The sequence below is a fragment of the Artibeus jamaicensis genome, unplaced genomic scaffold (genome assembly GCF_021234435.1).
Source record: "Artibeus jamaicensis isolate MK-2021 breed Jamaican fruit bat unplaced genomic scaffold, CSHL_Jam_final scaffold_537, whole genome shotgun sequence".
NCBI lineage: Eukaryota > Metazoa > Chordata > Mammalia > Chiroptera > Phyllostomidae > Artibeus > Artibeus jamaicensis.
The window spans coordinates 21,127,438-21,149,189 of NW_026522047.1; the positions used below are offsets into that span (position 1 = coordinate 21,127,438).

Consider the following 21,752-nt stretch of genomic DNA (forward strand, 5'->3'; position numbering starts at 1 on the left):
TTGGGGAGCCACCAACAGGTAGATCACCTCAAAAGCCACCAGAGGTGGAGAAAGCAGAGAGGTGGGAAAGCAAAGAGGGCTGAAGGCTGAGCTTAAATGTGTTTAGAGGTTGGGAAGATGAGAAAAAACCATCAAGAAGACTGAGAAGGAGTGGCCAGAGAGCTAGAGGGGGAACGGGGGGGGGGGGGCGTGCAGGAGCCTGGGAGCCAAGTAGAGACATGGCTTTGGATATTGTGAAAATCTAAAGCTGGGCTGATCAGCTGGCCAGCAGCAGGGTGGGAAGACGACGAGCAGTTGGTGAAGAGCTCATTGCCCGGAGGCGCACTCCCCTGTGCGCCAGTTTGGCTGCACTGAAGAAATCACACTGAAAGGCATCTTACAAGGGGCCCTGGCAGAGGACCGCTGGGCCACTCCAGCTGGGGTGAGGGTGGGGGATTGCCAGATGCCAGGGTAGGTCCTAAGGGGCAACATGAGGCATCGCTCAAATCAAGGGGGGGTGGGATCTCCTTGCCATTGAACTCCAGAGCTGGATTCCCCAGGTTCAAATCCACGCTCTGCCCTTTCTAACTGTGGGCAAGTGATGGCCCGCCTCCGTGCTTTAATTTCCCCACTGTGCAGAGCACATCTAATCCTGGGGGCACAGGAAGTACCAACACTAGATACATCCATGCAGGTCTTTCAGACTCTGTCCTCTAATCCTTTCTGCCCTGAACTCAAGCCTCAGGGTCTGGAACCAAACACAACACAGTTGGAGGCAAAGCTGAGAAGAGAGAGAGGCCTTCCTCCCTTCCGACTAAGATGTGCAAACCCCACCCCCTGCTCCCACTCCAATAAATTTCCCAACCTAGGGCAGACCCAAATGGGGAAAAAGAGAGGAACTCTAACCAAACATGTGCAAAATAAAAATATAGTAAGAGATTGCATTGGTTTGGCCTGGAGCTGCCAGTGTCTGGGAGGGACTGGTGAGGCTGTGAGATCAGCTTGGGATGTTACTCGGGGGGGGGGGGGCCACAGCCCCGGGGCTCTTCCCACCGGGGCTCTGAGCCAGTGCCTGTGAGAAGGAACCTAGTTACTTCCTGCTAGTAGCCTGTCCTGTCCAAGAAACTCATTCAGTAAATACAAGTTTAGGGAGTGTTTTGCAACCGGCTTCTCTAGCAGTTGCTTTCAATTCTGCCCATTGTTCTTTGGAACAGAGAAATGCCTTTTAACCCTCTCTAGGAATTGGGTAGGCAGTGGTATTTTTTCCTAAGGCATCCAAACATTATTTGCAGCGCTGGAGTTTCAGAATTTCTGGATTTCAGGAATACTGGAGAAACCTGGGCATATTCTGAGATGAGAAAAGTTGGGACTGGCTGGCCTCAATGCAAATTGTCCATGAAGACTCTCAGAACCTTTTAAAAAACTTTTGATTTTTGGCAAAAACCCTGTGCTGAGTCATTCCCCAAGGCATAGGGATCTGTCTGGATTTGTGAGTCTTAGAAATTCTTTATTCTTGAGCAGTTTTCTAATTTTGTGTATGATTATTTTGTGGCTGCTATTCATATTTTCCCAGGAGATTCCCCTGCGGCTTGAAACTTCTAGCTAATATTGAAAGTTGCCCCTGAATCATGTGCCTTCCCTGCCTCACTGTGCAGGGATCTTTCATTTTGGCAAATGGCAGTTTCCAGCTGTGATTACAACACAGTGCCAATGCTGTAGGACGGACGCAGGAGATGGTCTTCCCGCAGGACAGATGGCACCTCCGGCATTACTCAGACCGGCCATCTAAGCCCATGTGGCTTTGGATGTGTGCCTGAGGTCAAGGGTCAGACCAATGTGTCAGTGGGCCCGGGGCCAGCTGCACAGATGGGGGAGGATGGAGGGAGCCAGCCGGCCACGGGAGCCCGAAGAGGTCTGAGCACAGGGAGGGGCTGTAGCCTGTCCTGATCTCCCTGAAGAGGCCCTGGTGCTTAAACACAAAAATTATCATTTATCATTTAAGTGCGAGGCATTTAAAGAGAGGGAGTACTACACACCCCCAGTCACAAGGCTTCAGGTGTGGAATCGAGTGAGCGAACTCTGAATCTCAACCTTTATATGAATCGACCCGAACAGTTCCTTCCAAGGCAGGAAACTGGGGCTTTCTGCAGTCAGATCATTTTCTCTCTCCTGGAAAAGGCTGAGGGTGCAGTGAGCTCTCTCAGTGTGTGGTCCTGGGTGAGGTGGACACTGCAGTCATGGCCCCTGATGGCAATGCTGGGGTGGGGGCAGGCGGGGTGTAGCTCAGGCCTGCAGAAGAAGCAGGTGTTCGGGACTCCCCCTCCCTGTTTTATGACATTTTCCTCCTCTCTCTTTATTCTGCAAAGCATTTGTGCCAAAATACCCTGTCTGTTGTACAGATGACATTTGGAGCCATCTCTCTGTGGCAGTTGCCCAGCTTTGGGCCCTGCCAGCCCAGGGCCATGGGCAGCCTTACAGGTGATACGGCTGGGACAACACAGAACATCATGTGCTGGTCCGTGGCTCTAACCTTATTTTTGTTCAAAAAGCAACAGGCCTACGTGGCCAGGATGGGTGGATGTGGTTGGCAGCATGTGTATTTGGGGACACATGAGTGACTTGGAGGGAAAGCTGAAGGCAGCAAGGTAGTGCTGCTGGAGGCCCTGTTGATGGAGAAGGGAGGGAATGGACCAGTCACAGACAGGGGAGGTGGAGTGGAACTGCGTGGACGGCGAAGGAAATGCCCTGTGACGGGTGTGTGGTCTTCCTCGGTCCAGCTGACAAGAGGAGAAGAGGAGAAGGCAAACGCGAGCGACTGCTGAGCGCCCCGGCCGCCAAGCCTTTCTGACCCAGTTTTATCTTGGGCTGTGCGTCTGAGTTTGCAAGTCCCCACCTCCTTCACCCCGAGATGGTGTCTCACAGCCGAGTGCCACATTCACTGGGATCCTCAAAGAACTGTCTGCTGGAACAGCTGGGACGTCGGTGGGTGCTGGCACCACAGGTGTACCTGAGCTGGCCGTCGCCTTTGTAACAGTGTGTGTGTGTCAAAAGGCACACACGTGTTACTGTTATCTACATGGTATCCTCAGCACTGTCCAATCGTCCCACACTCAGTTCTCGTGGCAGCCCCACGACACCCCGCTACCGTTTGTGTCCTGCAGAGGAGAGATTCATTGACTTCTGTGAGGTGGCGCAGCCGGTGTGACTCAGACTCAGACTGGGACCCTGGCCCCAGGGCCCATGCTCTCGACTCCTGGCTGCGTCATAGGACGGACTGGAACTGACAAGCCGATGGGCAGTGTGCGTGACTGGAGGCCTCTCTGCCCAGGAGACGGGAAGCTGCCTCTGTGCAAGCATCACTCGGTTTGCTTCTGTGTTCCCCAGCAGGTGACACAGTGCCCGGTCCTGAGCTGGGACTTGCTGAACGTCTTTTCAAGCCACAATCCTTGGCACCAATGGCCATTGTGTCTCCACAGCACAAAATTGTAGAATAAACAGCTTGTAAACTGTTTTTGGCTGTTTTCGTGTGTGCCCTGGCTGCCGCTCAGGCTGTCTGCCATGCACCCCTGGGGCTCAGTGCCCTTGACTCTTCCTGAAAGTTTATTGTGACAGGAAACAGCTCAGGAGGAGCAGCCGGCTGCCGGCTGGGTGCCACTGGCCCCCCAGTCTGTTGGTTCCGGCCACTGATAACCACCCACCTCGCAAAGTGCAAAGCAGCAGTTCCTAGCGCCTCCGCCCTTAAGGTTTCTCTCTTCTGCCCCCACCCCCGCCCAGTGCCGCCCCCAGCCCCCCCTTCCCCACCCCACGCCCCATGGCAAGCTGCCTAGCAACCTCCCTGCTCCCCTCTCCCCACTGTAGTTGAAGGCTTATTTTCAGACCCTCCTCGCCAGCACCCCCCCACAACTGTCTTCCAGGCTGTTGAGCCTTTACGTCTCTGCCTCGTTACCCCACCGTCGAACTTTACACAGACCAGGTTTTCGAGACAAACTCGGCCCCACCTAGACAGCGTCTTTCATTCTCTCGCCTTTTGCATCTTTCTAGAAGTCTTTATGACATTCTTTTAACAACCTCAAAATCAACTACCAAAGAAAGAGGCAAAGAATCCAAACCAAAATGAAACAAACTATACACTGAAATCTCCTAAGAGGTTTATTTAAGTTTCAAATAACTCTTTTTTTTCTTCACTTAAAAAAATGAGATCATACCAGCCCTGGCCAGGTATCTCAGTTGGGGAGAGCCTTGTCCCAGTCATCAGTGTTGTGGGTTCAATTTCCAGTCAGGGCACATATAAGAATCAACCAATGAATGCAGAAATAAGTGGAACAAGAAGTTGACATTGCTACCTCTCTCTCCCCCTCTCTCCCTTTCTCTCTCTCTCTAAAATCAATCAATACAAAGTCAGATTAGATACACCCTTCAGGTCTGATACCATCACCTGGACACACGGGTGGGATGGGATATATGAAAGTAACCTGCGACATTTTCACTTATTCTGGCACCGCAAGATGTTGTCCTCTGTTATCTTCAGAGCCCAGCAGAAAGGAGAACTCCCAGAGCTCTCCCGAGGTGACCAGCAGCAGTGCGGGATGGTGGCTGCTGGTGCCATTTGCCACTGCCCTGTCTGTCACTGGCTAAGGCCACAGCCATTTCCAACCCCACGTCCTCTGTAGAGGACAGTGGGTTCCCTGGACAATGGAGCGAGAGCCACCCCTTCTCAATATTGGGCATTAAGGTGGCCCTGCCCTGAGTTCTCATACACACGAGTGTGTCTCTCAGCTCCTGACCCCGGAGGCATTTCTACTGCTGCTCCAAGGGAAGCGCAGCCTCTGGTCACCGTCCGGCTGTCGGGAGGTGGGGCCCCGCAGAAGATGAGCTGGTGGGCTCTACCTCATGGCAGCACCGACCGGTAACCCTCTGCCTTCTGCGGCTCATCACAGCAGCCCCCAAAGTGATGAGCTGCTGCCAGCATAATCAGATTCAAAAGAACAAGACCACAGGACAGTCCCCAGGGCCGCCTCATATTTAGGACGATCCTTGAACACAGAGCTCCAGCCCCATGCGGCCTCACCGGGACCTCAACAATCAGATCGGAGCAGCCGGGAAGAGGGTGCCGAAGTCAAGGACAGCCCAGCTGGGTGTGCCTTTACCGTGTGTCAAAAAGGAGGAGGGTTCGGACTCTCTCAGGATCCCCGCGTACAGTTACTCAGGTTAAACACCACACAGCCTGCCCAGCTGCCTGGGGCAGCTCTCGACCATTTGAAGCTCATTGTTATTCAGTTGTAGGAAATGCCCTTTCCTCCTTCACCTTCATCCTCCCATTTTTTTTCTGTCCTGCGTATCTGTTCTACCTAAACAAGTAGTCATTTTTACAACCACGTTTGCACCATATTGGACTTTTAAATGAATCCCCCTCAAAAAAAAATCTAATCTGTATCTCTACTCTTCACTGAGGACTGGTTTCCCAGGGAAAAGGGATGGAAGCAGGGTAGGGTCAAGTCCAAGCCCAGCCTCCCCTTTTTCTGGCCGAATCCAGTCTCAGGGTTCCCTCTTTTTTGGATGCATAGCCCAGGTCTAAATCTACGCCTGACAGCGGAAGTGTGGGCCTGGGCGGGTCCCCAGGGGACCTGCACGATTGAATAATAAGAGCGGTTATCTAAACTCCCTGCCCCCCCCAGTAGCTTCCTACACCAGTTATTGCTCCTTTATCTCTTGGGCTCAGAAGACTGGGTTCTGTTAAAATCACTGCCACGATCCACAGCAGAAGCGCTGGAGGACACAGATGTGCAGAGTGAGAGGGCACACAAACCCATGTCACCGAACCAATGCTTTTTACAGGTTTTCATTCCTGTGGAATTTCTTCCAAGGCGTTGCGTGCTGGGGTTGGGGGGACAAGGCTGGAGGAGAAATGCCCCGTCACCTCTGGGAAAGGTGGGCTTAATATCCATTTTATGTAACAGTTACACGGATAATAATACTATTTCCCGAGTGCTTGCTCAATGCCAGGCACCTAGATAGATGCGTGAGACTACTTTTCTCTTTCAACAACAGCACGGATTAGTTACTTTCCCATTATACAGATGAGAAACCTCAGGCTCGGAGAGTGTAACCTCTGGCGGCTGGTGATGAGCTGTCAGAACCCAGATGCCCTCCAAATGACCTAAAGCTAACTAATGATTCATTCTGCTCTGAAGTAATTCCCTTTCTAAAGCAGAAAAATTCACATCTAACAGAGGAAGCATTGCGAAACGTTGTTAATTACTCATGTTAGCAGCAACGGGTAGGACTTACACCTCCCAGGCTGCTTCACTCCCTCTGGTGTCTGTGTTTGTTCCTAACACACCCTCTCCCCTCTTCCCAGCTCCTCTGAAGGCCCTGCCTTGCAGCACAGCTACCTGCTTCGTTTGAAGTACAGTCCACTGAACCTGCTCCTCCCCACGCCTGTTTTCAGTTTGCAGAATAGTGCAGGAAGGATGCAACCTCCAGGTCAACATGAAGAAATGGCCTGGCTACATCTGCTGCTGCCTCCGACGCTCCCAGCTCTGCCAGTGAGTCCAGCAGATGCTTCCTTCTGCACTTGCCTGGGGTTTGTAATCTCAGAGCGACTGCATTTCTGGGAGAACTGAGATGAACGGCATGTTCTGGGTAGCTTACTCCTGAGGACTTAGAGTTTATGGTCAAAGGAATGGAAGCCAAGAGAAAAAGCAAGGCCATCCTCTACTTCTTGAGTCATCTGTAAGCAGGTTTTGTTCAGAACAGGGAGGCACAGGACCACCAAACTGTCAAGAAAACAAGAGTCCTCTGTGCCCTGAGCCTAGCACTATAGACCAATCATATTAAATTTTTGGATCGGACTCTCAAATTTGCTGTTCCCCACCCCAGAGCGGCCCCACAGTTGTACAGGTTGAAGACTGAATAACTAGGGAGGACCCTCAGGAACTTCATAGATACAGAAAACTAGTGTATTTATTGTAACACATTTCTGGCAGATAGCAACTAAGTATCTCCATGAGGGTGTGCACTGCTCTAATTCATACAAAGACGCCATATGGGCTAGCAGTGACTCTAATTACTCTTCTTGGTGAAGAAGGCAGATGGCTCTGGGGCAGGGAAACCCTGGGGCAGGGAGAGCAGTAAACGGGACATCTATGCAGAGAGGCGGAAGAGCACCTGGGTTTGAAACTGGCTTAGCCACTTACCACCTTCAACTCGGCGTAAGTCCCTTAACTTCTGAGTCTCAGCTCTCATCTCTGTCATGAGCATAATGACAGTAGTGCCAATATTGCAGGTTCATCGTTCAGATTAAGAATATATTGCACGTGTCTGACAAAAAGTATCAAGAAATAATGTAAATTAAAGCAAACTGTAATCCCACTATCATGCACATGAAGTAGATCATGGTAGGAGAATATGTGAGGTCTGTCCAGGTGGTATCCAGCCATGTTATATGAAAAATAGAGACATTCGTTGAAGAAGATGCAAGATACAAGAAACACTGTACACAGGACAATGACACCTCAGTCCCATTCAAAGTAGGCACCTGAGGACCTCACACAGTTCTCCCAGTCACCATCAGCTGCCCCTGTTGTATTTTCCTGAATCTCATTGGCAGTCTAAAATCTCTTCTCTTTCAAAGGTGCCTAATCTGGGCTGTAGGGAGGCTGAGTCACCTGGGTGATTTTACATTTCACCAAAAGACTCTGCATGAGATGTGATGTATAAGAGGGTGCATTGTTGTGATGAAGCTGCCAATCACCAGTTGACAAGACCTGTGGTCTTTTGAACCATCCAAAAATTTTTGTGGAGTAATATTTGGATTTTGTGTTAAGTTTTTTCAAGCTTAACACAAAATCCGATGCAGATTTGTTGCTCTACTCAGCCATTTTGAATGTGGCAGCCACACAGTACACATGCTCACTCAGTGGTGTCTGTCACCCCCACTGACCAGTACAGTGCAGGCATCACTGTTTAGGCACGTGCATTCCAGTCCACTCTCCTCGGCTGCCAGGTTACATTGTTGTTGTGCAAACCATTCTCGTTATATTAACAATGGCTGGACTTTTTCTGGACAGACCTCATTTGTGTTTGTATACGTGTGTGTATGTGTATGGGTGTGTGTGTGTCAGATTATCTACTTGCGTATCATCTATCACCTTGGTCTATGTTAGGCACTTGAGAAATCATAGCTGTTATTATTATAAACTGGAAGAGTCTGAGTTGAAATTAAGAGTCTTGGTTGGCAACAAGCCACAGCAGTTCTGCACATGTCTCCCGGATAGCGCTCAAGTAGGAAAATGACTTTCCGGTAATGAAATTGGTCAAGAGATCCAATGTAACATAAAGGTTGTCCTAGATCAATACGCAGAACAGTAAGTGCCAACACTAAAGGTTTTAGAGCATTCATTGTTTGCTGTGATGAGATCACATTTCATTGGAAGAAGAAAATGAATAGGAGGTGGTAGGATTCTGAACTGGCATAAGTATTCACTTATTCATTCTGTGACCACTTGTTCACTCTGTGGTGAGCCCTGGCCCAGAAGCTGTGGAAGCCAAAGAGAAGGTGTTAGTGCAGGTTAGATGAGGTAACAAACAGGCCTGAGCAGAAAATACCTCAAGACCAGAGCAGATTATATCTTTCTCAAGTAAGTGTTGTGAGGGTATGCTCAGGTTGAGTGAGCAGCTGTCTTCCCATTGGTGAGTTCCTTTCATCAGGGGCTTCTTCATGTCTGAAGACCTCATTGTCATCTACAACTAGTCAAATTCAGGCAAAACAGCACAGAGGAGCAAGCATGGAGCAAGACTTTTGGGCCAGGGCAGGGGGTGGCCTGCATCAGTTCTGCTCATTGCACTGGAGGAAACTGAACCATGTGGCCTCCTCACTACAGGGAGGCTGGGAAATATGACTTAGCTCTGTGGCCATAAAGGAGAGATGGAGTATTGCTCAGCTATTAGTGACGACACTCCCAGGGGGCCCAGCCCCGCTGGCGGGCCCAGGCCATAAGATGACTGAGAACTGCTGGACATAGAAAAAGAGCCTCTGAACAAACTACAGTTGGAAATGGGGGAGGGGGCGGGGCTGTGTTCTGAACAGAGTCCCCGTGAAGACTGACACGTGAGGGAGCAAAGGACACTGGCTTCCGCAAAGAGAGTTGGCAGCCACAAACGGGCCTGCCTTTGTCTGAGTACTGGGTGAGAAGACACAGCCACCCAGGGGATGTCACTATCAGTGGTGTGTTTTCTGGCACCCAGGGTACCTTCCCAACCAACATCAGACTGGTCCCAACCAAGGTCAAGTTAGACTTGCTGAACATACATCAACTTTTTGCTCCGTAGGGGAAAGGGGGCTCATGCCTTTGGAGAGGCACTTGACGGGGGAAATGGATGTGACGAAGGAAGGTGTATAGGAGCTTAAGGCCCTGATAACCTGTCTCTTCAGTTCCCATGGGAAACTCCTGGATCACCCAGATCTCAGTTCTGATCCTCACGACAGATCTGTGGACGTGCCGAGGGCAGAACTCCGAGATGGTGCCCGAGACTCCCACCCTTGGTGTCCAAACACTCAAGCTACCTTTGAAGCTGATGATGGGATAGTGGCTCCTGTGAAAAGTTGATATTAAATGGTAAAGGTGCCAGGATAGCCTCTCATTACATTACATTACATGAGGCCTCATCACATCCAGCAGGAGACAGAGATTCTCTTGCTGGTTTGAAGCAGTAGGTTGCCGTATCGTGAGGGCCGTGTGACTAGGGTCCAGGAAGGCCTCAAAGAGCTGACAGTGACCCTTCATTAGCAGCCAGTAAGAAAACAGGAACCGCGGCCCTACAACTGCAAGGAACAGAGTTCTTCCAGCAACCACCAAGCCTCGCAAGACTGCACAGCCTTGCCAACCTTGACTTGGAGCAGAGAACCCAGCCGGCTTGTGCCTGGACTCCTGAGGTGCACACACTTGGGTATAACAAATTCACGTTGTTTTAAGCTGCTAAGTTTGTGGTGATTTGTTACCTGGACATAGAAACTACTAGAGGGTATTGGAATAAGTCACTTAACTTTCCTAAGCCTCCAGCATTTTTTTTGTTAATCTCTAAAATGGGCATTTCTTTTAGATTTAGCATATGCAGACAAGACATAACATATCCTAAGGTGTTTTATAAACTACCAAGTTAGAAGGATTTATTAATAACAGGCAGTAATGCCATAAATTAACATTGAAGAAAAAAACAAGGAACTAAGGATTTGTTTTTTAAAAAAGTGGATCTAATTAGTGCTTATTTTTAGAAATCATTCTGGCCTTCCCTGCTATTTAATGATTTATTTTTTCCTCCTTAGCAATCAGAGTTAGCAAGGCCTTCTGGCATGAGATTCAATGCGATTCCAAGGATGCAAACCAGAATGTCTCCAGGACGGACTGCACTGTGTCGGTTATTCCTATTTGAGAAGTAGCTGCAAGAAGGTTCTGAACATATTCTGCCCTCCAGCCAATTCAAGTTCCAAATCTTGTTCCAGAGTTTCCTTCACAGTAAAAAGACTTCAGAAAGAAGCAAGATCAACAGAAACTATCAGCATCTTTGGCACATATTATTGAATGACCTTTTAATTTGTAAAATCCCCCCAAGGTCACGTGTATGTGATGGGTCTTGGGGACCCCCTGGGGCCTGCAGACCCCACTTTGAGAATGGCTGCCACTACCACACTGGAGGGAAAATCGGGCAGGAAGGACCTGGAGCCTTTTTGACTATTAGCTATCACAGAGGCAGCTCCAGACAGCAAACACAGTCCTGGAACAGACAAGACCTTTCAGGGAGTCTGCCGAGGTCGAGACCCTGTTTCCACAGCAGTGCTCAGATATTTGCCTTTGTCCTGTTTTGACATTTGCCCTGATGCTGCAAGACAGTGGTGGGGGACCCGCTGGCTCCTTGGCACCAGTCAAGGGAGAGGAACCGAACCCCCTGGAACCTACAGCAAAATAAACAGACCTTAAAAACCACAGTGAAACCAAAGCCAGGTCCATTTAAGAATGTTCTTGATAAAGCAATACAAATTAATCTCGTATCCATTCTCAACTCTTGAGGACATGCCCTTTTCACATCATTGAAGAATGTGCCTAAGGCTCTTACGCTGCATACCAGTTATGACGCCGCTTGTGTGCCGGTTTGCAGGGTGAGCTGATGAGCCCCCCCCCCCCCCCCAACAATCAGCATTTTCCTTTGAAAGACGAGCTAGCTGACTGTGACGATTCAGACGTGGGTCTTGGGCAGACGTTTTCTCAGAGATGAAGTCAGACAGCCTGTCCCGTCAAGGACAACAGCTGATAGTATTTGCTGCCAAAGACAACACTTGCATTTCCATGAGGAATTAGGAAAGTCAGACTTTTGAAAAATTTGTGGACAGCTTTCCAATTCTTAAATATTTTTCTGACAAACTTGTGGTGATATTCACAGCCGCGATGTTAAAATACTGTAGGATGGAATGGGTCAGTATGAGGAAGGTCTGCATAGAATGTGGTAAAGCTGTACCTTCCAATGGCCAGGATCATAATACAACATTACAAAATTGTGCAAGGATGAAAGACCCATACAAAGTGGATTCAAAATAGACCATGGTGTTACTATTATAGAATCTTCTGATCCGTAGTCAGAGGCGTTATCCATTGCGCCACTGACCCCATACTGCGTTACTATTAGAGAGTAGGAAAAATTCATGGACATGTCTTCAGATTCCATATTGCAACCAACTGCAACTTTTAGTGTACTATCAAAGAAGAATATTCATGGAGATATGAAAAGGCTACTAAAATATACCTTTTCAACTACATGTCTGTCTAAGGCTACATTTTTTAAAAATGTATTTCAACCAAAGAATATCACAGCAGGTATGAGAATCCAGCTGTCTTTTACTAATCTGAACATTAAAGAGATTTGTGAAAATGTGGTATAATGCCACTCTTCTCACTGCCTTCTTTATTTTGTTTTGGAAAATCGAATTGTTTTTCATTAAAATAGGTAACAATGTTCACCTGTAGAGAGTTTGTTGTTATGTTCAGTGAATTAATAGATACTGTCGAAATCTCTCAGTTTTCTTCTCTCGCACGGCAGACACTGAGAGATACGACCCACGGAAAGCAAACCCGGCGAGGTCTGTGGTAGGCTGCACAGTGGCTCCCTGAAGTTGTCTATGTCCTGACCCCCAGAACGGGCGCACCTCACTTTATGTGGCGGGAAGGCCGCTCTGGGTGGGAGTAAGTGAAGGACCTTGAGACGGGAGATTATCCTGAACTATCTGCGTGGGGCTGATATAAGAGTTCTTTATAGGAGGAAGGCACACGGCCAGAGGGTGCACAGGAACCGCTGCGACAGAGACAGAGATCAGAGGGAAGTGAGGGAGGGACCATTAACTGGGGGGGGACACACAGGTGGCCTCCAGAGGCTGCAGGAAATGGGGAGACAGACTCTCCTCAGAGCCTCCAGGGGGAACCCGCTCTGCCAACGCCTTAACGTTTGCTCAGCGGGAATGATTTCAGACTTCACACCTTCAAAATGGTAAGGTAATAACATGTTGTTAAGTATATGGTCATTTTTATAGCAGAAACAAGAACACTAGTGATCTGTGAGAATGTAAAGGGGTCCTGAGACCGCAGAGTGTGAGAACCACCACTTCGTGGTCACTGGAGGACAGTGTCGACGGATCCTGGGTGGAGAGGAATGAACACTTCCCCAGGGCCTAGAGGGGTCACCGTGTCCTCTGGAAGCCCAGAGTATGCCAGGCCCTGGAACGCAGACCGTGCTTCATAAGTATGTGTTACATAAAGGAACCAATGAATAAATGGGCCTCCTGTTCTCCGTCACTTACACAGCACTCTCAAGACAACAATACGATTTATGGAGCTCCACTTAACGCCAGACGCCATGAGGCGACTGCCTGTGCTCCTTACCACAGCGCGGCGAACGAGTCCAGGGGGCGGGGCTTGCCTGAGCCGCACAGCTAGTAAGTGGCAGAGCCAGCGGTCAAATCTCTGTCAGTCTGGCCCCCACGCCCATGACTTTCGCTCCACAGTCTCCGCAGATTTCCATGAACATACCCAGTGTTGAATAGGCAGTACACTACAGGTGGTATTTATGTATCATATCACATTATCTCATTCTGGACAGAAAATAAGGATGAATCTAATCATAAACACAAGCCTGGATGGGGATGGGCCGGTAGGGAGGGTGAATGGGAATTAACATTTCCTGAGTGCCTACTATTACCATCAGCTACTCTTATTTCTCCAGGCATCACGTCTTCTGTGTTGGCAGCAACTCGGGCAATTTATCTAAAAAGTGACTTGTTGTCATGTGGAGGAGATGCTCCCCCTCAGATTTAAAATGAAAGAAATAGATAAATTCGTGGTAAAGAAGCAATGGCTCAGCCGCATGTATCTCGATGCCAAGCTTTACCTAATACAATTTACTGAAATTGTAATCATTATCACTTGTCTTCTGGCTGTAGCACAGTACCCAGAATGGGCTGTTACCACTGTGCCTCTGCTCTTTTGAAATTTTTCCTTTTGTTCTGTTTTATTGATAAATTATCTTGCTTTACCCTTAACCTAAACTACAACAGCAGAGGACTGTCCAATCTCTAAGTGACCTTTAGTGGTTTCTCTACTATTGGAAGGCTAATTAGTTAAATTAAGCTTCCTCTTAATTACCTTAATAATTAGCTTTGATGTAGTCCCACCAAATGGTTATTACCTTGGCCACAGACCGTTAGCTCAGCCTGTCAATCAGAATCTGTCCATGTTGCCAAGAGGCATCCTGACCCCACTGGGCAAGAAACACAGAAGTTCTCCAGATGCCTCTGTCTTTGAGGGACCAAAATTCCAGAAATGGAAGAATAATTTGTATCCAACCTTTCAACGTCCAAACTTCTGACCTTCTTAAGATATCTTTATTTTAATGAGGCATTGGCAGAGTGAGTCATCTTGTCTTCATTTAAATGTAATTCCAAAAGAGAGATCTGGTTTAAAAAAATAGTTTACAGATTTTGGAAGCTTTTTTTTAAAGGAACCTCTCCTTTTTTTTAGAAAGACTGACCTACGAGAAGTCACCCACGGCAAACTGGTGTCCATGCTGGAACTGCCTGCCAGGGCACAGGCAGAGCCAGACAAATAGCGAACAGCCGTGAGAACAGCACATGGCTCTGACCACACGGCCCTGCTAATAACCTTCAGAACTGTTTGCTGTCAGGCTGCACACAGAGTAGGGATGACATTTGTCAGCTAATTTGGCTTTTAATACTCCCAGCATTCTGACTGCTCCGAGGCTTTTCCATAGCCAAGTTGTCTTGCCCGTGATATTTGTAATATACTTAGGGAGCTTCATTTTACATGTTTAGAAAAATGGCCTTGGAGACTCTTGGGTGCTTTGGCAGGAGGGCCACGGGCCTCCTGGAGCTGGGTGCTGAAACCAGGCCCGAGAGCCGGAGATGGGAGGGAGCTGGACCGCCTCCTTCGCAGCCCTTGCCTTGCTTCTGTTCAGGACTTCAGAAGAAAAAAAAAATCCAGAATGCTGGTATTTTTAGTTCCCACTCACTCCTTGACTATGAATAGGAATTTGATTGAAATTTTCACCAGGCATCAAAGCAGATTTCCCTTTAGAGCAAATGCCAAGGGTTTGAGAACTCATCCTAGATGGAATAATGTTTGCAAAAACAGAGAAGGCCGTAAGAAGAGAACCAAAGGAAACGAATGCTGTAGAACTTTCAGCAGAGGTAGGTTGAGGGCCTGTCCCCTACCTGCAGCTTTGCCTGAGGAAGAACAGCAGTGCCTCCCTACCTGAAAGGGACTAAACACACCTTGTAACCGCAGAGGGGACCAGCTGGGGCCTGGCTCACCCCAGGGCCCCTGCTTTTCTTGGGGTCATTGGGGTACTTGCCAAACCAGCGTGGCATTCAAAGAAATGACCTACAGGGACATGCTGGCATGGACTCAAATGTTTCCTTGTCACCTGACAGAACCAGGGACTGGTGAGAGGGGTGCGGATGGAGAAGAGTGGGGAAGGGTAGGAAGGGAGGGGAGAAGCACAGGAAATGAAAAATAAAACTTGGCCATGGCGCAAACGCACGCTAACGGAGTCCTGCATAGGGAAAAGACTGCTGAGAGCCCCTTTGGCTTTTGTGAAGTCGTGGTTCCCAGGACAGCCTAGTGCCAACAGTGGGAAGCCCGATGGGGATGTGCCCTGTTCATTACCTGTGCCCTTCCGGGGACGCCACCCAGGAGCTCACTCCCAGCTGCCTTTGAAGCCTTCTGGGCAATGCCGTTTTTTAAAAATTGGTTTTGGCCAACATCAGATACATTACTTTTTTAGGTCACAGACAGGAGTGATCCCCATATTACATGTATTAATTTAAAAATCCGGGACATGTGAAAAGGTTCCAGGAATCACCTACAGCCCAACATAAAATTTAATATATGGTCCACTGTTGTTCATGCTCTTGGCATATCTCCAATTCTATTGTTCCATTGTCCTTCTAGACCCACCCTATAAAATCCCACGCTTGGATCAGGTCTGTTGTTGACAGGACTTGCTCCTATATCCACTCTGCAGAAGCTGTCAAGGTCATGCAGCTTGGGGCCAATATAGTATGTAATTCATAGTCTCTCACTTCAGCTGGGCCCTCATTGGCACTTTTTGTTTCCTCTCCTAAACCTTGGTCTCGAGCAGCTCCTAATCTCCACTGTGACTATGGCAACGATCTCCTCCGTGATGACGGCAGCCATCTCCACAACTGCTGCAACAACCCCCTCCGTGATTTCTGCAACAACCCTCTGTTCATGACTACTGCAAAGATCTCCTCCCCGACCACTGCAACAGTCCCCTCCGAGACCCCTGCGATCCTTATCAGGCATTTCAATTCCCGTTTTCCTCCTCCTCCCCTGTCCCTGTCCTGTTTTGCCCTCTGCCCGGAAGCCTGGTCAGAACCCAGGGAGATGTCCTGTCCTGCTGCCCTTGTCTCTCTTCACCCATACCTAGTCTGCAAAGTCTACCAGTACTCTCTCCAAAGTGGCTCTCCCGTGGTTCTCTTCTCTGCGTTCCACACACATGGTATAAATTCAGACCCTATCGCCTTTTGTTAGGTTACTGCAATGGCTTCCAAATTGTTGTCCTTTCTTCCTGCCTGGCCATTCTGTGGTCACCTCTTGTGCCTTGCTTCACATCCTTTGCCCCCCTTTTCAATGAGCCACTGCTGCAGCAATCAGCTTCCCAACATCAACTCACCTTGGCTGATCGAAGGCTTCTCTCAAGCAGTGTGTTTGGTGTCCACCAGAGAGCCCTGCACAGACGCACGTCCCCTGGGACCTGGAAAGGCGGAAATTTATTACAACTCTTGGCCAGTGAGGGGCGTGAGCCTATGAACGCGTGCCCCCCTTGCCTGCGGTGACCACCTAAAAAACACACCACACATTGTTTTCCCTTCTTTCCCTATTCCCCCCCCCGCCCCCCTCAAGCCTCATCCTGATTCCTGGGATCCCTTCCCAAAGGAAAACATTTATATCAGCACTCATATCAGGTTCAGCACAAATGTAAATCAGCCCTTCCCTCTGGGGCTCACATCTGAAGTAGAAGCCGACCCTTTGCCAGATAAACATAAAAGCAACATGGCCCTAGAGGAGAGGCATTTATTATGCACAGGGCTCCTGTGGACACCTTGGGGAGAGTGCAGAACTCAGCCTCAGGGGCTCAGGGAAGTGTCCTCTGCTGAGTCAGAAGGTGGTCATGGTTGGGTGGGAAGGTGGGCTGGGGTGGGGGCGATGTGCAGTTAAATGCCATTGAATGAATGAATTTAACATGCAGTTAAATGCTATTGAATGAACAAATTTCATGTCCTTAGCCACATGCTTTATTCCATAATATACTCTCTGGCTTGCCCATATTTTAGGCTAGTTAATTCCCACATGACAAGAATGTTACACACCTCACAGAGCTGGTTACTTAGTTGGTATGTATTGGAGTATTTTATGGCAGTTTTGCAAGAGCACAGATGACTCTGAAGGAGAAGAAAAACCCAGCTGTCTTGTGAGTCAGCCTTCACACTGGGGAGTTCACTATCAAAGGTAAGCATATTAGAATGAATAAAAAGCTTCCCTGTGTTCCCATTGCCTATTGCACTACGGTGTAGTCACATCCAGATTAATGAGAAGCCAAGTATCTTTGCCCCATGGATCCAGAAAGAACAGCAGAGGATCTACCAGGCTCTATCCCCTGGCCAACTGGCCTTACTAGACTCCTGGCAGCATCCATCTACATCAGTTCAAGCTGTGATAAGCACCTCCTTACGCCCACTCACCAGCACCTCTCATCACCTCCAGACGTGCATTCAGCTCCTCTCTCCCACCTTGCTTTCTGAGTCACCACTCACTTTTCCTACCTCAGGTCTAACCAAAAGGCTAGACAAAAGATCAGAGGTAATTTGTAGCTTCATTAGACCCTGTCACCTTGGTTTTAGTCTCTCATTTCAGTCTCAGGAGGGGCCGACTTCGAAGATTGGCTAGAGAAGAGTCCCCTCTCTCCTCTTTTGAAATGTTTGCCCTTCTCTCTCTCATCTTATTGCATTTGGGGTCATGTGTTCTCTCCCGCACCGGCCTGTGTTTGGAGCTCCGTGGAACCAGAGCTGATGCAGCTCTCAGCTGAGGACAAGTGTCATCTTTCTCATCCTTCTTTTCTGTCCTAGTTCGCATCTAGGTATAGCTATGTGATAACCAAGTTGTGCCTTGGCTATATGTACTTAAAAAAAAAAAAGAAAGAAAAATCTTCATAATCTGAGCGGCGCTTTTAAATATCTCTCCCAACATTTGGACATTCCTCCTATCAAAAGGGTGGAGCTCATCTCCCCTCTGACTGGTCTGTACTTAGTGACTCACTTCTGATGAATGAATGCGGTGGAAGTGAGGTTGTGTGGCTCCGAGACTGGCCCTTGCTGTCTCTCGGGTCACTTGCTGATGCTGAGGTTCAGGGGTGAGGAACCCCCCCTAGAAGCCAACCCTCTGGTCCCACTCAAGCCTTCAAATGACTGCAACCCTGGGTAACATCTTGGCCGAAATCTCATGAGAGACCCTAATCCAGAACCACCTGGCTTGGCTGTGCCCACATTCCCAACTCACAAAAACTGTGAGATAATAAACATTTGCTGTTTTAAGTGGCTAAGCATTTTTAAATGTAGCAATAGAAAACCAGCACACTCTGTACTCAATTCATTTCCTGGGAAGCTAGAGGTGCAAAGGCGGTATCTCTCGGTCATGTTAGAGAGGCCAAGGCTCTTGAAGCAGTGACCAAGGACAAGGGCTATTTAGTAATTCTTGGCTTGAGAAGCTTGGTCCAAGGACAGATAATAGAACTGGTTTCATGGTTTTTTTTCTCCCACTCTTTTTTCCTGAAGCATGAACAGCAATTTACAGCAAAAATACGTGCAAGGAAGCCATATGTACAAATAAGAAATAGAAAAGCAGGACCAGACAAAGGGAATGGTCATTACAAGCATAGGGGCCAGCAGATGAAGGTTTGCAACATAGTTGCAGCCGATGAACCCTAACCATGACTCTGAGTTTCCTAGTAGCCATGGTAAAAGGAGAAACTTATTAAGTTCTATAGCCCTTATTACTGAAAAGAAAATGAAATTCTATCTAGAATTGAATTTTAAACCAAAATTCTTTTCTGGATTTAAATGTGAATGGTGATCTAGGCAAAAGACAAGGCTCTCAGTCATACTTTCAGGAATACTATGTTAGCAAAATTCATCTAATTGTTATGTGTGTTTGTTTATTAGGAAGGAAGAAAAGAAGGAAGGAAAGTGCTAGAGCCAAACACAATGGTGAGTTAAATGAAATAAATAAAAGGAATTTCTTTGATATAAGTGCTCATAGGCCCTCTGAAAGAGGCAAGAAATTAGTTAACATGTTTTTATCTGAGCAGAGGCACTAGCTGTTCCTTCTCATTTCTGGTTGCTGTATATACATGGCACAAAAGCACTTCTTGGGCAGCAATAAAAAAGAGCCCTGTGTATGTCTCTGCTTATGTTCCCAGTCTTGGTTTTTGTCTACAAACTCATTCTCCTCTCTTGGACTCTGCCTGAGTATGTGAATTCCGTCCAGCACATCCCGTCACGTGCCACCAATTCCTGACCTCCTCTCATCCTCAGCAGCTGCCCTGGGCTTTGTCTGAAGTCCTCCAGGGAGGCCGCACAGGCCAAGGAAGGTGCAGGCTGCGATAGCTGGGGTGCACACACCCTCTGTCTGGGGCCTCATTGGTGGTGGTGGCGAGCTTCCCAAGGTCACGGTTCTTGCTGTGGCACTAGGCAGGTGGTCCCAACCAGCAGGCCCAGCCACACGGATAAGGAAACAAGTGATGGTGGCGGGCCACAGGGCTTGGGCTAGTGTGAAGCATCTCCGGGGTGAAATCGAAGGAGGCATTGCTCTGAGGCCTGGGCAGGGGTGCCTCCCCTCCCTCCACCCTGGTCCTGTAGCTATGTATCTGTGAGGGTTGCGTATGGGTGCTGAATGAGATGGAGATGGTTAGCATGTTGCCTGGGAGATTTCATCAAATGTTAGTTTTCTTCTTTCCTTTTTCTTGATCTCCTCTCCTTCCCTTCTTTCCTCCTCTTTCCTTCTGCCATTCTGCAAACTTGGAGGAGCAGGGCTGCTGTTTTCTTTACACCTTTGCCCCTGCTGCTTCCTCACCTGGAATTCTGGTCTTTCTCCTCTTCGCTTAGTTAACTCCATCCTGTCCATCTTTTAAGGCTCAAGCCTTTGCTGACCTCCCTTCCTAGGTCAAGTTCCCATGCTAACTGCACTGCATAGCTAGCTCTCCTTTGTCATTGTTACTGCACTGGTTATTTGAACTTTTTTAGTACGATTACTTGACTAAAACAGACTTTATGTTAATTTGTACAATGACTTCCTGGGGACTGTAACATGATTCTGGTCATCGTCACAGTCCTGGGACTCAGAACAGTGCACGGGATGCAGCAGGCGTGAATAATCATTGGCTGAATGACCCAGTGAATAAGTGAATGAAAGGTCTGCTTCCATGAGTTTTGCCAGGTGTAGGCCAGTGAACCACAGCTTCTGTGTAATGAGGATGAATGTGTCTGCCTACAGGGCTGTGCTCAGGGGGAACTCGGGCTGCTGGGTGTCCGGTGCCCAGGACAGGACACACTGAACACCGGAGAGGTGGCCAGATCAGACGGGGCGGCCTCGGTTGTGAAGCACGGAGCCTCCAGACCTTTCCTCCACACTCACAACACACCTCTATCAGCCAATGTGGCTGCCGTAACAAAGTACCACAGAGTGAGTGGCTGAAACCACAGGAATTTATTTTCTTACAGTCCCAAAGGCCAAAAGTCCGAGATCAGGGTGTGGGCAGAGTTGCTTTCTCCTGAGGCCTCTCTCCTTGGCTCCAGGGTGGCCACCCTCCCCCTGTGTCTTCACATGGACTCCCCTCTGGGCACGTCTATGTCCAAAGTTGCTCTTCTTACGTGGACACCAGTCAGATTGGTTGGGGACCCACACTAATGACCTCATTTCATTTAATTACCTCTTTAATGGCCCTATCTCCAATAGAGTCACTTTTTGAGGTAATGGCCACTTTTTGAGGGGATTAAGACTTCAGCGACTGAACTTGGGTGGGGCACAATTCAGCCCAGAACAGTGCCACTGAAGTTAAACTGGAGTGACCTGGCCGAGTGACCACAGGCGAGGTGTTTAACCTCCCTGTGCCTCTGTGTCCTTGTCTGGAGAAATAAAGGCCCCACCTCATTATGTGAAGTGCAGTTCCAGGAAAAACTGGGACAACGGCGTGTGGTGAACACTCAGTATGAGTTAGTTATTATTGTTACTTAGAAAATTATTGTGGGCTAGACAAGTACAAGAATTGATCTCTGCCCTCAACATACTTGCAGGTCTTTTGGATTGAAGATAAAACTAATATTATAAATAAAAATAACATGAGTCATTTTCTTAGATAATGCTTTCCGGGCCACTACTGGGGAAGGAAAAAGTTAAGGAAGAACGGAACCCTGGCAACCAGACGTGAGGCTCTGCCGAGCCCCTCTGACCAGCTGCCCAGCCCCTTGGCTTCCTCAGCAGGGCGCTGGCAGAGAGGGGCCTCCACCTGCAAAGCATTCAGCACCCTCAGACCTTGTAGTCACCACCCACAGCCTTCCCTTCCGAGGGGAGGGACGGAGCCCCCTCCCCAAGGGTCTGCGGACTCTCCCCAGATCTGCACTCGCTGTCCCTCTAGTTTTCCAGAAGTCCTGCTTCCACGCCTGCATTCTCTACGAATACAAGCTCCATGGGGGCAGGGATATTTTTCAGCTGTGTTCACCGCCCTAGATCCAGTCCCTGGAATGGCACCCTAGTGTCACTCTTACTAGGCACTCACTACGTATCTGTTCAATGGATGGATGAATGAATGAATGAGTGGATGAACTGGCACTGGGAGCTCCTGGCATCCAGGAACAGACTGACGGTCAGGGAGAGCAAACCTTCCTGCCCATGTTTAGACGTTTACTGTTCGCAACAGCCAGATGCCAGTGGACCACCCACTGCATTTCAGTCTGGTTGCACCAGTCGGGAGGTCAGTGGTCCTCACCCCAGGGTCACGGCGCTGGATGGTCCAGACAGCTGCAAGGACAGTAGTTGTAACAACTAACATTTATGCTGTTTAGACTGTTTATCATGACAATAAACTCATCTCAAAAACCTTCTCAGGTAGGCATTATTACTATTCCCAGAAGTGCAGCA

At 48.6% G+C, this 21,752-nt stretch overlaps 1 long non-coding RNA gene across 1 annotated transcript in view; it reads right to left on the reverse strand.

Moving 5' to 3' along the window:
• The window catches only part of LOC128626397 (uncharacterized), a 38,120-nt gene that overhangs the window by 8,370 nt on the left and 7,998 nt on the right, over window positions 1-21,752 (reverse strand). The window contains exon 3 of the long non-coding RNA XR_008390340.1: window positions 16,234-16,314. This is a non-coding gene — a long non-coding RNA (uncharacterized LOC128626397). The remainder of the gene's footprint in view (window positions 1-16,233; window positions 16,315-21,752) is intronic.